This window comes from Marmota flaviventris, chromosome 15, assembly GCF_047511675.1.
Source record: "Marmota flaviventris isolate mMarFla1 chromosome 15, mMarFla1.hap1, whole genome shotgun sequence".
Taxonomy (NCBI): domain Eukaryota; kingdom Metazoa; phylum Chordata; class Mammalia; order Rodentia; family Sciuridae; genus Marmota; species Marmota flaviventris.
In genome coordinates this window covers 21,702,719-21,717,115 of record NC_092512.1, presented here as the reverse complement: position 1 = coordinate 21,717,115, position 14,397 = coordinate 21,702,719, and positions in this window count along the sequence as shown.

Genomic DNA, 14,397 nt, shown 5'->3' with positions numbered 1-14,397 from the left:
ACACACAGAGTGACAGCAAGATATGTGTGCACAGAGGGACCATCATGTAAAGACACAGTGAGAATGTGACAACTTATAAGCAAAGAAGAGAGAACTCAACAGAAACCAAACCTACTGATGCCTTGACCTTGGACTTCTAACCACCAGAAGTGTAAGAAAATATATTCCTGCCATTTAAGGCACCCAGTGTATGGAATTTTTAATGGCAGCCCTAGCAATTTTATATATATATATATATATATATATATATATATATATATATATATATACACACACACACACACACAATCCATATAGAGGTGTGTGTGTGTAGTCTCTAACATGTATATGAGCAAACATTTCAAAACATAATCAAAATTTACAAAACCACCTATAAGTCATCAAGTTAAAAAACATAGAAACATGGATACATAGGCAATTCATAGTAGAATAAATCCATAACATAAATATATATATGATGAAGATGGATGGTCAACTTCATTTTGTCCTCCTTTTGGGCTGCATCGGCTCCATAGACAAGCCTTATCTCCCTACCATTCTCTCCACATTATTGTCCAACCCAGCTCTCTCCCATTATTATGCCACACCAAGTTCCTGGACAATTCTGTGCACAAGGTAGACACTAAATAACCACTTCAGGACAATGTAATCATGGTTTGAAGTGGGCAGAAAACCATTTTTAAGACAATTCAATTCAAGATGTTATCATGGCTCTGCAAAATCATGAAAGAGGAAGAACAACTAGCTTTGCCAAGAGCAAGGGAAGACCATTCATCACAAGTAATGGAAGAAATGCATATTAAAAGGCAATGGGGTTACTCTTCACAAGTTTGCATAAGTATAACCAAAAACTAGAGAGCTTTGCTACCTCCAGTGCAACAAAAGACATCTTTTCACTTTGCTGGTGATATTGTTCATCAGTAAATACAATCTGACAATGCATTTCTGGTCACAAACCGTGAGGAGTAAGTCAAAATATGAAAAACACTATGTGAAATTAGAAAAGCTTCCAAAAGTCCAATAATAAAGGAATCATCACATAAATTCTAGGACATTTGCTCAAAGGTATAATATTTAGGCACCAAAAATGGCAAATATAAAAACCAAACACTAACATAAAAATTAATATAAATTCACAAATTTGTATGTAAATTACATATGCATTATAATTATAATTATACAACACATACAAATAAAAAACAACTAGAAGCCAAGCATGATGGTGTATGCCTGTAATCCCAGTGGCACAAGAGGCTGAGGTAGGAGGATCGCAAGTTCAAAGCCAGCCTCAGCAGAAGCAAGGCGCTAAGCAACTCAGTGAGATTCTGTATTTAAATAAAATACAAAATAGGGCTGGGGATGGGGCCAACTGGCTAAGTGCCTCTGAGTTCAATCCCCGGTACCCCTACAAAATTAAATAAAAATAAAAAACAACTATGACTAATACAGAAAAAAATTAAAATGTTAACTCTTCTTTTTTTTTCTCTCTCTCTCTCTCTCTCTTCCTTTTTATGTATTTCAAACTTCCAAAATTTTTGAGTTGTATATCTTGAAAAATTAAAATCTTATTGAGGAAAACAAGACATTCCTACATATATAGATAAATGAAGCTTAGACAATGCCTGCAATTGGAAAAGGTATATTCTAACATAGTAATACTAAAATAAATAAAGCCTGTGACATTAACAATAACAGCTGACACTTTCTGAAATCTTACAATGTGCCCAACATTGTCTCCAGTGCTTTATAGAACTGTCTCATTTAGTCATCCAATAAGCTAGTGAGGTAATTATGGTCATCTTCTGTAACTTAGCTGATGAGAACTTAAGACCCAGAGAGGTAAAGTAAACCATCCAAATGCAGACAACCAGCAGTTATCAGAAAAGTGGCGAAGTGTCTTCCAAGACACATGCTTCCTCTTCATAGTGCAGGATTGTGGCTGGGAAGTAGCTACTGAGCCAGGAACGGTTCCAGATCTGCCTCCTCCTTTCTCCCTCATCCTCCCCATTCCATACATGAAGAGCCATGTTACTGGAAATCAGCACATCCTGTAGTTTCCTCTTCAGCAGGTCAAACACTGATCTATGGAGGAGAATTGGGTCTATAAATTAGGATCCTGAAACTAAGATGAGCAATTAATTTCATTTTTTTTTTAATGATGTTAAAAAATGGCAATGCCTGGGCTGAGGCTGTAGCTCAGTGGCAGAACGCTTGCCTAGCATCTGTAAGGCACTGGCTTCGAGCCTCAGCACCACATAAAATAAAATAAAGGTATTCTGTCCATCTACAACTACACAATTTTTTAAAAAAAAAAATCACAATGTCTTCTTCACCAGTTCAATGGCCAACATTCAAAAAATGTTACTCCTCAGAATTGAAGAGAGTGCCAGGAAATGATAATTTTCCATCATGCTGGTGAAAATGAGTTGGTTCTGTGTTTTTGTGGACAATTAATAATATGTATCAAGAATCAATATTTTAGAAATCTTTAAAACTTTTTTTTTTCTTTTTGGTACCAGGGATTGAACTCAGGGACACTCAACCACTGAGCCACATCTCCAGCCCCATTTTTCATTGTATTTGGAGACAGGGTTTCACTGAGTTGCTTAGCACCACACTTTTGATGAAGCTGACTTTGAACTCGAAATCCTCCTGCCTCAGCTTCCTGAGCCGCTGGGATTACAGGCACATGCCACCGCACCCTGCTCCGTTAAACTTTTGATCTGGGAATTCTTTTGGAAATTTTCTTAATAAAAAATAAGGAATATGAGTCATTTTATTTATGAGTCATTATATTGTTTATCTCCAAAATTTGTATAATAGAAACTAGTAAAAACCACTTAAATATTCAGTTAAAGGGAAGTGGGAAAATTATATTTTGGCCACACATAAGTTACTATGCAGCTATTTTAAATTATGTTGCAAGAGAATATTTAGCACCACAGAATGATCATGATACATTATACAGTGCGATTCCACTCTCATTGTGTTTTAAAAAAACACATCTATATCAGGCATGAATTTGCTCTTTCCACGCAGGTGCAAGAACTATCACATTCCTTCATTTTTCTGCTTTAAATGAAATCTGACTCAGAACTCCGCCTCCGTGGCTGAAACGAAGCACCACATCAGGAACAGTTGGGGCACCCTCTCTCCACAACCTCCCCCCCTGCCCCACACACACCTCTATGCATCTTTATTTGGATCTTTGTGCTATCCCAGTGCTTATGTGGCACCAAGAAAAGAAAGAGCTGCCTGTCTTTTGCCATGGCCATTTCCTCTGCTGCTATTAACTCCTCGAACTACAGCTTGATAATGAAAGGGGACATGGGACAACACTGCACCTGTCACAGGTCCAGCTTCAGAAGGTTTCTGCCCCTTCTCACAGCAGTGGTGGTTGGAATTCTGTCCCCAGGGACACTCCCCAGAGGCTTTTCCACTGCCAGGGGACTGGGAGGAGGAACCCTGCCATTCTCTCTTCTTAACCTCTTCAGCACTCTTCCAAGGTCATACTACCCCTATATTTAAGCTCCATTTTCTCTCTCGCCTCCCCTGGGAAGGCAGTTCTGCCTTAATTCCATGGTAAGCCTAGTCTTCCAAATGAAGGCCTTGGTTGATTATTTCTTTGATGACTCCTGAGACCCAAATAAACTGACCAGTCTCCATTCCCCAAATCCAACCCACATGGATACACACACACTCAAAGACACATACAAACCCACACACAGATGCATTTAACCCTAAGAATTCAAAAGGATGGGGCTGGGATGTAGAGTAGTGGTAGAGTGCTTACCCACCATGTGCCAGGCCTGGGTGGTTCTATCTTCAGTATCACACACACACAGGAATTCAAAGGGATGAGTATCTTATTCTGCCACCCCGCCCCCATCCCAATATTAGGCATTGAATCCAGAGCCTTGCACATGCTAGGCAAACACTGATCTACAACACCTGCCTTTTTTTTTTTGAGATAGCTCTGGCTAGCCTGGCCTCCAAATTATGATCCTTCCAACCTCAGCCTTCCACGTAGCTGAGATTACAGGCATACACTACCACACCCAGCATGAGTGACTTTTTTGCAGTTTCCAGAAGAGAGTGTGAGTGTGTGTGTGTGCACATGTGTACGTGTGTGTGCACATGTGTACGTGTGTGCACATGTGTACGTGTGTGTGTGTGCGTGTGTATGTGTGTTGGGAGAAGAGAAATGGAAAGGGTGGAATGGGAAAAGTGGAGAAATTATGTTCTCACTGCTTAGCTGAAAGATGTCACCAGACCATCACATATGTCTGTATTCAAAAGTCTGAAAATGTTTCAAGTAATTTTCTTTGCATGCTGGAATTAAAGGAATATTCTTATTTTCTTCTTTGTGTTCATATAATTTTCTACAAAAATATTTATCCTCGGCTGGGGTTGTAGCTCAGTGGTAGAGCGCTTGTCTAGCAGGTGTGAAGCACTGGGTTCGATCCTTAGCACCACATGTAAATAAATAAAAATAAAAGCCCATCAATAATTGAAAAAATATTTATCCTCCTTTATTATTTTACAAAGTGATTTTTAGGGTATTATTTTTTGTATTTGTTTGGGGATGGAACCCAACACTCATACATCCTAAACAAGTGTTCTGCCTCTTAACCACACACCCCAGGCCAAGAGTGCATTTTTCTTTTCCTGCTAAGATGTCAACTATATTTCTAATTTGTTTTCTTTTTTTTTTTGGTACCGGGAATTGAACTCAGGGGAACTCAGCCTTGAGCCACATCTCCAGCCCTATTTTGTATTTATTTAGAGACAGGGTCTCACTGAGTTGCTTAGTGCCTTGCTTTTTGCTGAGGCTGGCTTTGAACTCGAGATCCTCCTGTCTCAGCCTCCCAAGCCGCTGGGATTAGAGGCACATGCCACCACATCCAGCGCCAACTATATTTCTTTATTTTTTCTAATTCCTTTACCAAACTTATTAGTATGCAAACATTCTTTTAATGAAGAAAAACTAGGAAATGATACTAATTACTTTATTGAAGGTCAGAGACCATGATTGTAAAAGCACTTTGAAAGAAATAATGAGGACATTCTAAAACTGCTTTTTAAAATAATAGCTCCAAAGGAATCACCGTGTAAGTTTATGAAGTGACTAAATTAAAGGTAACAATGGTGTGGGATATGAACACTTGAATTGATTTTATTTTTTCTTGATTTTAATCTTTTTTTCTTCTGTAGATTTTCCAGACATTGTTTCACTATCAGGCTGTGAACCCACATTGAAGTTAAATGTTTTTAATTGATTTTATTTTTTTAAATACATGGGAGCACAATGCATTACAATTCTTATTACACATATAGAGCACAATTTTTCATATCTCTGTATATAAAATATGTTCACACCAATTCATGTCTTCATACATGTACTTTGGATAATGATGTCCATCACATTCCACCAACATTGCTACCCCTCTGCCCCATCTCTTCTCTTGAAGCTAATTTTTTTATACTTAATGTTTAACCATCCCCCTGAACTAAAACACAACCCTATTGGAACATGGGTTCACAGGTGGTACCAAGTTTGAAACAGAATCGCTATTACCCTTTCTTTTCCTTCTTTCAGAATCAGAGATTTTCATGATGACTGTCAACAGTCCAAACCACAAAATAGGAATGGAGATGGTGACCACCTCACAAAAAAGGTCCAGTAGCCCTATAGCCAGGCCTGGGATGAAGAGACTGCCATGCATTCTCCAGTAACTCACTACTCTAGAGACATCCCATCTCAATGCTGTCTCTCATCTTCACACTTTTTCCTACTTGGGTACCCGTCCAGATGTTTTCCCAGCATTGGGCTCATCCGACTCAGGAATGCCTTGTATTCATTTACCAAACCCAAGCATTATTTGATGGTAAAATATTTAAGGGGTTCTTTCCTTCTTCTCTGTTTCTCCAAGTGGCCCTTGGTCACCTGAAATTTTGACCAGGTTTGGTAGTAAAGAAAGGCAGCCCTTGCAGCAAGCTTGGTCAAGGAACCAGCTCATTTGTTAACCATTGGCCCCAAATTCAGTTCCTGCTTCCTACCTGAGATCTGCATATCCTTCGTCTTAGGAACAGACCCCATCCACAGGGAGCTCAGAAAAGGAGAACAAGTGTCTGTGCATGTGAGAACTGGGGACAACAGAACTGTGTCCAACAGTCTCTCCATCTCCACCGATTCCAGGAAAGTCTTGGTGTCAGCTGTACCCAAAGTGGGGAAGTGCTTAGACCTTTCTCTTCCAAGTCACATTGCTCTGAATCTGAACTGATAGACTGTGGTGTCCCTGAGGGCTAAGTCCTTAATGAGTTCAATATTTATTGAACTGCTAAATGCCAAACATTATACTTATCTGTCTTTTTAGTAATAAAAGCCTTAGTCAAAATAAGTATATAGTTTTTGTTTATTTGTTTCAATGGATGAATATTTCCCCAACTAACATGTAAGCCCTAGGAGGTCATAGACTTGAAACTGACACTTCCCGAGGGCTTAAATATCTAAGCTGTGACATTAATTAATTAATTAGTCAATAAAGTAATCAACTCACACCAAAAAATGTTGTAGTTGACAGTGGCAGGAGGTAGAATGTACAGTGGAAATATTTTAGCTTTTGGAATTGGACCTATATTCAAATTTAGGTTTAACCTCCTAATTCTGGTGTCCCAATATATAAAAGGAAATGATATTTATCCGATTGACTCCTGAGGATTTAATAAGTTAATGAACATGAAAGGCCTGGCATGTTTAATTGCTGTATAGTACCTGGTTCTTTCTAATGCATCAAAAAATTCTAATTTCTCACCTGTATTTCTCATTTCATTTTTTTGGGATACAGATTGTTTATGTTTCCCATGTGTCCATGTGTTGGAGGTCTGATCCTCAGGGTGGTGGTGCTGGGAGGTCCTGTGGGGCCTGGTGGGAGGATGTTAGATCATTGAGGGGTGTTCCCTCAAAGGAAATTTTGGATCACTGGTCTCTCCTCTCTCAGCTCTAGTTGGAAATGCGACACTCTGCTCTAATACACGCTCCCAACTATGAGTTGCCACTGTCCACTGCTGTCACCTGAGGCAAAGCCAATAGGGACCCCTGCTTGATTTTGGACTTTGAACCTTCAACCACTGTTTAATTCTTAAGTAACTTATCTCAAGTATTCCATTATGGTAGCAGAAAGCTGACTAATACAATTGCCTTCAAAATGACAATAATGTTGCCTTCTTTGTGGTACTGTTGCGAGGATTAAGTTGCTGCAGAAAGTTCCTTACACAGTGCTTAGCAAATATTCTCTCTCTACTCCTTATATTTCTCCCAATTTCATTTTGAAGCTAATGGATGAATAGAAGAGGCTGGAATAAAAGATTGGTTTAGCTCTCGTTAAGGGTCTCAGAGCAAGTGTTTCTTAGTCTTTAATTCTTCAACACTTCCTGGGAAAGGAGACTGTAACAGACACTGCCTGTGCCCTAAAATTTATGCTCCTCTTTTTCTCAAGTCTAGAGTACCTGGGTTTTAATAACAGGATGCTCAGAATAAAACTACACTTCCTAGCATTTCCTGCAGCTAACAGTGGCCATGTGACTGAGTTACCATCAATGAATAGCAGTGATGAATGCACTTCTATACCCTGTCTTTACAGGAGAGGGGTGTGTGCCTTCCCTTCTCTCCTTCCCAGGCCTGGTGTTTGAGAGTCAGTCATAGTGGTGAGCCACCGTGGACAATGTGGACAAGTACACTGACCTCTGGCAGGCAGACCATATGTATCAGTAGCTGTCACAAAACACCCCAGACTGGGCAGTTTATACAGAACAGGTCTTTGATGCTCACAGTTCTAGAAGCCAGGAAGTCCAAGACCAAGGTGCTAGCAGATCTGGTCTCTGGTGGAGGCTCACTCTGTGTTTCATAGATGGGGACTCCGCATCCTCCCATGGTGGAAGGGGTAAGGAAGCTCACTTCAGCCTCTTTAATAAGGACATAGATCCAGTTCCACCCTCATGACTTAATTATTTCCCAAAGTCTCCATCAGAGACTTTTATTGCCATTTTGAAGGCAATTGTATTAGTCAGCTTTCTGTTATCTATATTACCTGGTGTGATGGTACCCACCTGAAAACCCTCAGGAGGCTGAGGCAGGAGAATTCCAAGTCTGAGGCCAGCCTCAGCAAAACTTAATGAGACCCCGTCTTAAAATAAAGCAAAAAGGGCTGAGATGGTAGCTCAGTGACTGAGCACATACTGAGGAAAAAAGAAAATTGATACTATACACATTGGGTATTACGTTCCCACATATGAATTTGGGGTGAGGGGACACCAACATTCACACCATAGTAGTAGACTATGTCCCTGAACCATGGAGAAACCATGTCAGCCCAGAATGCTTATATTCAGTCAGCAGAGTGAGAAATAAATATTTCTCTGGATTAAACCACAGATACTTTGAGTCTTTATTGTTGCCCGTGAAACTAAATCTGTCATAACACAGAGATATTAGGAGATCTGTGGATATTCAACCTTTGTTAGTGACAAATTTTGACCTTGGGCACTTTTTCAGCCTCCCCTGAGAGGCTCCCAGTCACCAGACAAGGCTGATCTGCTTGGCTGATGCTGGCTGCACCCCTCTTACTTGCTTGCCTGTCCACAGACATCAAGTCCCTGCAAATGGACAACCAATCAGAATCCAACCTAGTTTTGAAAACCCCTTCCAGGGCCACCCTTGTCTGAGAGGCCCTCCCTGCCACATGAGAGTTCTCGGGGGATCTCCCTTATCTGAGCTCCACAGCAGCTTCCAGCTACACACTGTTTTCTAGCTCATTTTGGTGCATGCCCTTCCTCTTTATCTTAAAAGCAAACTTATTGACAGAAAGAACTATGTTTTAGACATATTTGTCAGATTTTTGAATTTTGATCAGATTTTGGGAAGTCATTTTTAGCCATGAAGCATCATGCTCTGAACTCTCAAAGCTCTTGTGGTCTTTAATGGTTTGTTTATATGTTTTCCTAAATTGTGATGTTCTCAAATTCAAAAAAGTATGTCATAATAAGCTCTGCCTCCGCAGCACCTGACTCATGCATGTAACTCAGCAAATGTTTATTGATGGACAAATGATTCTTAGTTCAACCCTAATATCTAGAATAATGCCTCGGACTTCATGACTAGGTGCCTCCAAACTAATGACTTAATGTGGGTGTTGCCAAGGAGAGAAGATTTTGATCTTTAGGTTTGTACTTATGTTAATTAAAACACTTTCAACTGTAAGCAATATAAGCTTGACAGACGATTTATGCAAAAAGAAATTTTTAGTCTTGCAGAGAATTCTAATGTGCACCTTAGCTATTGCTAGATGCAGACATTCAAAATAAGTCATCAGATCTGTGTCTCTGCATGTGTGTGTGTGTCCATGTCTTAGACGTGTCTTCCTATGATAGCGCTCTGTTCATGATAGTCCTTAGTTGCCCAAGACTTAGTCTAGCAAACCCAGCAGCCCAGCAAAGAATATGTTCCTGAACACCTGTGTCAAAAGGTGACAGGGAGTAATTTGATTGATTGGTCCAGTCTGGGACATATGTCCATACCTGAGCATTTATGGCCAAAAGGTTTTGGCATTTTATTGGACATATCTAGGTCACATTTCCTGAAGCTACAAGAGCGATCAGCTGTATTAACTCCACACAAGTCCCAGAAGAAGAAGAAGAAAAAAGAAGGATTATATTCCAAAAGAAGAGGAAAAAGATATAAAACAGAGATATCAAAATATATCCCTCACTGTGCTGTAGCTGATAACTCCTCCTAGATTCAGTCTCACTAAAGTTATCCCAGATTGGAGCAAATTTTATTCTATGCTTTTATAATTATATCAAAATGAAACTTCATGTTATTTATGAATAATAGGAACCAATAAAAAATGAAAAAAAAAGAAAATATTAAATGGAAAATTCCAGGGATAAGTAATTCATAAGTTAAAAAAAAAAAAAAAAAAAGCTATCCATGATTTGGGAAGACCTTAAAATCTCAACCCAAACCAGACTTTGTAAGACCTCCTCTTTCAAACCTAGGATGTAACTAGAGTAAGTCCCTGCTGATGGCACATGAGGGGACTCTGCTTCTCGGCATGACCTTCTGACAGGAAAGAAATTCAGGGTGATCTTATTGACTGGCCCCATCAGCCTGTCGGGAAAACACTTGGTAATTAGTCAAACAAATTGTTTTATAATTGAAATTGGAGCTATTCTCCAAAATCTTCAGAAGACATTGGACCACTGCAACCCAACCACTGAAAAGTTGGGATCCTCAAATAATACAAGAATCTCAAGGTACCTTGGTCCTTCAAATTTCCCAGGACTTGTTGAACACAATTAGTTTCCAGAAAGAGAAAATCTTTTCAACACTGAACATCGAGATTCAAAATTGAATTCTGAAAAAAAAAAAAAGAAGAAGAATTTTGGATATAATTCCTCCTTAGAATCCCCTGTCCCTTTCCCTACCTTTGTCTCCTCCTACCAAGTTGCACTTGAGACTTCCTTAAAATCTCATCGCAAACCAGACTTTGTAAGACATTTTTGAAGCACATAGTCCCAGTTGAGCGCTCCCTGGGATCAGTGTCTTGCTCTGCTTTTCCCTGTAGTGCTTTTTTAGGCATCTTTAACACTCTCAGGATCTCATTTAGTTGTTTGCATGACTTAGAGCTTTATAGTTTGCTAATCATTTTTCCCAAACATGATCATGTGTCACAACAGCACTGAGAAAAAAGCTATGACCCTGTGACTGAGTTATAGTCACTAGACTAAGAATAGCAGTGACAATTGCATGATCCTGCCTTTTCAAGGGAGGGATGTGTGTGTGTCCTCCCTCTCCTTTCTCCCACTCTCTGTGTCTGAGACTCAGTCATAGCAGTGAGCCATCTTGGACAATGTGCTCTAAGTGAGGAGGAAAATGAGATTCAAAGAGGAGTATGTTGTCAACACAAAACAGCTCTTCCTCCAAAACAAATAAAAGATGGTTTATTCTGGGCTAAACATGAATGATGGAGGCCCTGGAACACAGATTCAGGTTACCCTGGATAACATACTCCATCATGCAAGAAGTTAAATGAACTTTTATAGTCATAGAACAGAAAAGAGTTATTAATCAATATATTTAGCAAATGGACTAGTGGGGGTTTCAGGTAGGTGCAATATACAGAGTGGGGATAGCTCTTGTATAGATATTAAATATTATCTTATAATGCTCTTTACTTTAGGATTCTCCAAAGAGGTCTGCTAAGCTCAACCATACATTCCAAAGTTTTACCTAGTAGTCACAAGGATGTTAGGTCAGAAATTGATAGTAAATGAGTATTAAATGGGACTAAAGGCATCCTACAATAATTTTGGGCCTTGATCTACAAATTCCATCTCTCCACAATCACAATATTCTAGTCAGCCAAACAGTCTGCAGGATCAATACAGATGTGACTTCTTTAAAGAATCTGAGTTCACAGTGTAGTTCAAGGTCATGGCTCATCAGGGAAATAGCAGATTCAAAACCGGATTCTCTCATTTCAAATCTCTTACTTTTCTATAAGATACGATCTCTAAATCATATGTTATTTGGTGATCTTGACTTCCCATGAAGTCTGCAATGTTAGGAGGAAGCCCCTTTTTCCTCTGGATTCTAAGAGCAGAAAATCTAGTGCAGGTTTGTGGGATTAGTATTCTAAAATAATTTGTTGGTTGAGGAAATGTGCCCTCAGTTGTGTGCTCCTTGGGAGCTGGGTGGTCTTGGCAATTCACTCTTGCAGGCAAGCAATTCATTCTAGTCAACTATAAGAAATTTCCTGCATTCATACATAAATACAGTGAAACTCCACATCATGTACAACAAGAAGAATGGGAGCCTAATTAGAATAAGTTATACTCCATGTATGTATAATATGTCAATATACACTCTACTGTCATGTATACTAAAAAGAACAAATAAAAATAAATAAATGAAAGCAATGGAGAGGGGCTGAGGATAAAGCTCAGTTGGCAGAGTGCTTGCCTCACATGCGCCAGGCCCTAGTCTTGATCCCCCGCACCACACACACACACAAAAAAAAAAAAGCAATGGTGAATGTACTGCATTCACAAGCTTCTGAAGGGCATATGAAATGAACAAACACTTTCTCATTTATTAAGTAGAGTTGGGTTTTTACAACTTGCAACCAAAGACAAGTAAACATGGGGTACTAAACTCTGGTTATGGGAAAATCCAAATTAGCACCACCCCACCAGAAACTAAACTCAGGGACTTGAATCTTAGTTCATAATTAGTCTTCCTGAAAATTGAACAAATGGGCCATTGGGAATACCATTTTGCCTCCATATTGATTTGATGGGTCCTATCTGCCCCATGTTGGAAGCCAGAGACCAAGGATCTTAAGACTGATACTGTGATGAGAGATGGGGCTATTCTTATTCATAAACTTCAGAAACAACCAGCTAAGTCTTGTGGCCAAGTTTTTCTGAGGGATACCAGGTGTGCAATTTGCAAGCAAATGACAATCGACATAACTATTGATTGCTCTGGCCAGCTAATTATGAGCCTATAATTCCCTGGGTCCTAGGACTTTTCCCCTGTTGCCCTTACCAGAAGTCTCCCACTGGACCTCATTTGTTTGCCTTCAAAACATCCCTAGAGAGAGACTTCTCTTACCATCCTTCCCCTGTCCTTCTCTAGCCTACTGGCCTCTCAATAGCTGTGTCACCAGATTTCAAAGGGGCTTTCAGCTTATTGCATAATCAGCTCCTCCTCTGAGACTGTCCCCACTCCCATCATTACCTCAGGGTGTTGGAACTTTGCTGTGAGCTGCTGACAGATCATTAAGGATCCCAGCTGTTCCAGAGCCCTAACAACCCCTTTCAACTGGGTCTCCTTCCAGGAACAGCTGCAAGAGCTCCAGAAAGGAAGGGAGGAGACCCGTTTAGCATGATAACAAATCAGTAGGGAGTGGCCAGTTTACCCAGAAAAGCTGTGATGCAGATGTATTCACCCAGCAACTTTTCCCCATCCCCCAGGAGGGAGGCAGATTTGTGCTGTGTTGAAACTTTCCCTAGCCAATGGAAGGAAACCAAGAATCACAGCCCCACCTTTGCTCCCAGAAGAAGAGTCTGGAAAAGCTTCTTGCTTCCTCCATAATGAAGTACAAGATGGCTTGTCAGTGGTCACAAAAATATTATTATCTCACATATAATTGAAATGTATCTCATTGATACCAAATTAACAATATGGAAGAAGCCCAGGTGGCTGACATCTGGTCACATGCAGGGCACAGGGCAAAGTGTTCAACATGGGTTTTCTTACGTACACTCACAGTAAACCACTGATGGATGAGGAAACCAAGTATTACGGTTTGGATGTGAGGTGTCCCTCGAAAGCTCACGTGTGAGACAATGCAAGAAGTTTCAGAGGAGAAATGATTGGGTTGTGAGAGCTTTAATTCAACTAGCGAATTAATCCCCTGATAGGGATTAACTGAGTGGTAACTCAAGTGGTAGGGTATGGCTGCAGGAGGTGGGTTACTGGGGGCATGGCTACGGGATATATATTTTGTATCTGGAGCATGAGTCTCTCTCTGCTTTTCTGATCATTATGTGAGCTGCTTCTCTCTGCCACACTCTTCCGCCATGATGTTCAGTCTCACCTCTGAGCCCTGAGGAATGGATTAAGACCTCCAAAACCGTGAGTACCCAAATAAACCTTTTGTCCCCTAAATTTTTTAGTCACAGTGGTGAAAAAGCTGACTAAAACACCAAGGGATGGGGAAAAAGAGATTGAAAAACTTGCCAAGTGTGTGCAGGTCAGAAGTGGAGCTGGGATCTGAACTCATGTCTGTGTGAAGGAGCTTTTAAGCTAAGAACTATGACCCCGTTTTGGCTGCCTGCATGCCAGCCAGTGCAAATTCTATCCAGTTTCCTAATTGGTGAGAGCCTGGACTTTAGGGGCCCCTCAGTAAAGGCTGGCTGGCTGGATTGTTTTTAAGGAAGACCTATTCATACCATTATTTTTTACAACCACATTACTTAGAAATCATGTAATGATTCTTCAAAATCTATTTTAATCATCACATACGGTAAGAAAAGACTTTACAAGGAAGTCCCCTTCCCTCATCCAATGGGCAAACCTAATCATTTCTTCCACACTATCATGTGTCTCTATCACGGCATATGTGGAACAATTCTTTAAATGTCAAAGATTTAATCACTCTCTCAAGAGAGCTAGGAAAATTGATTTGAATTCCCCATTTCCATGGCTTCGGGAAATGCTCCCTAAAGAGTTTTGCTAATTTCCAAGGGTGCGATATCTCCTGATCTGTTCTGTTTCAAGCTCTAGCTTTATCTATCATTGCTTCCCCCCCCACCCCCCCACCCCCGCCC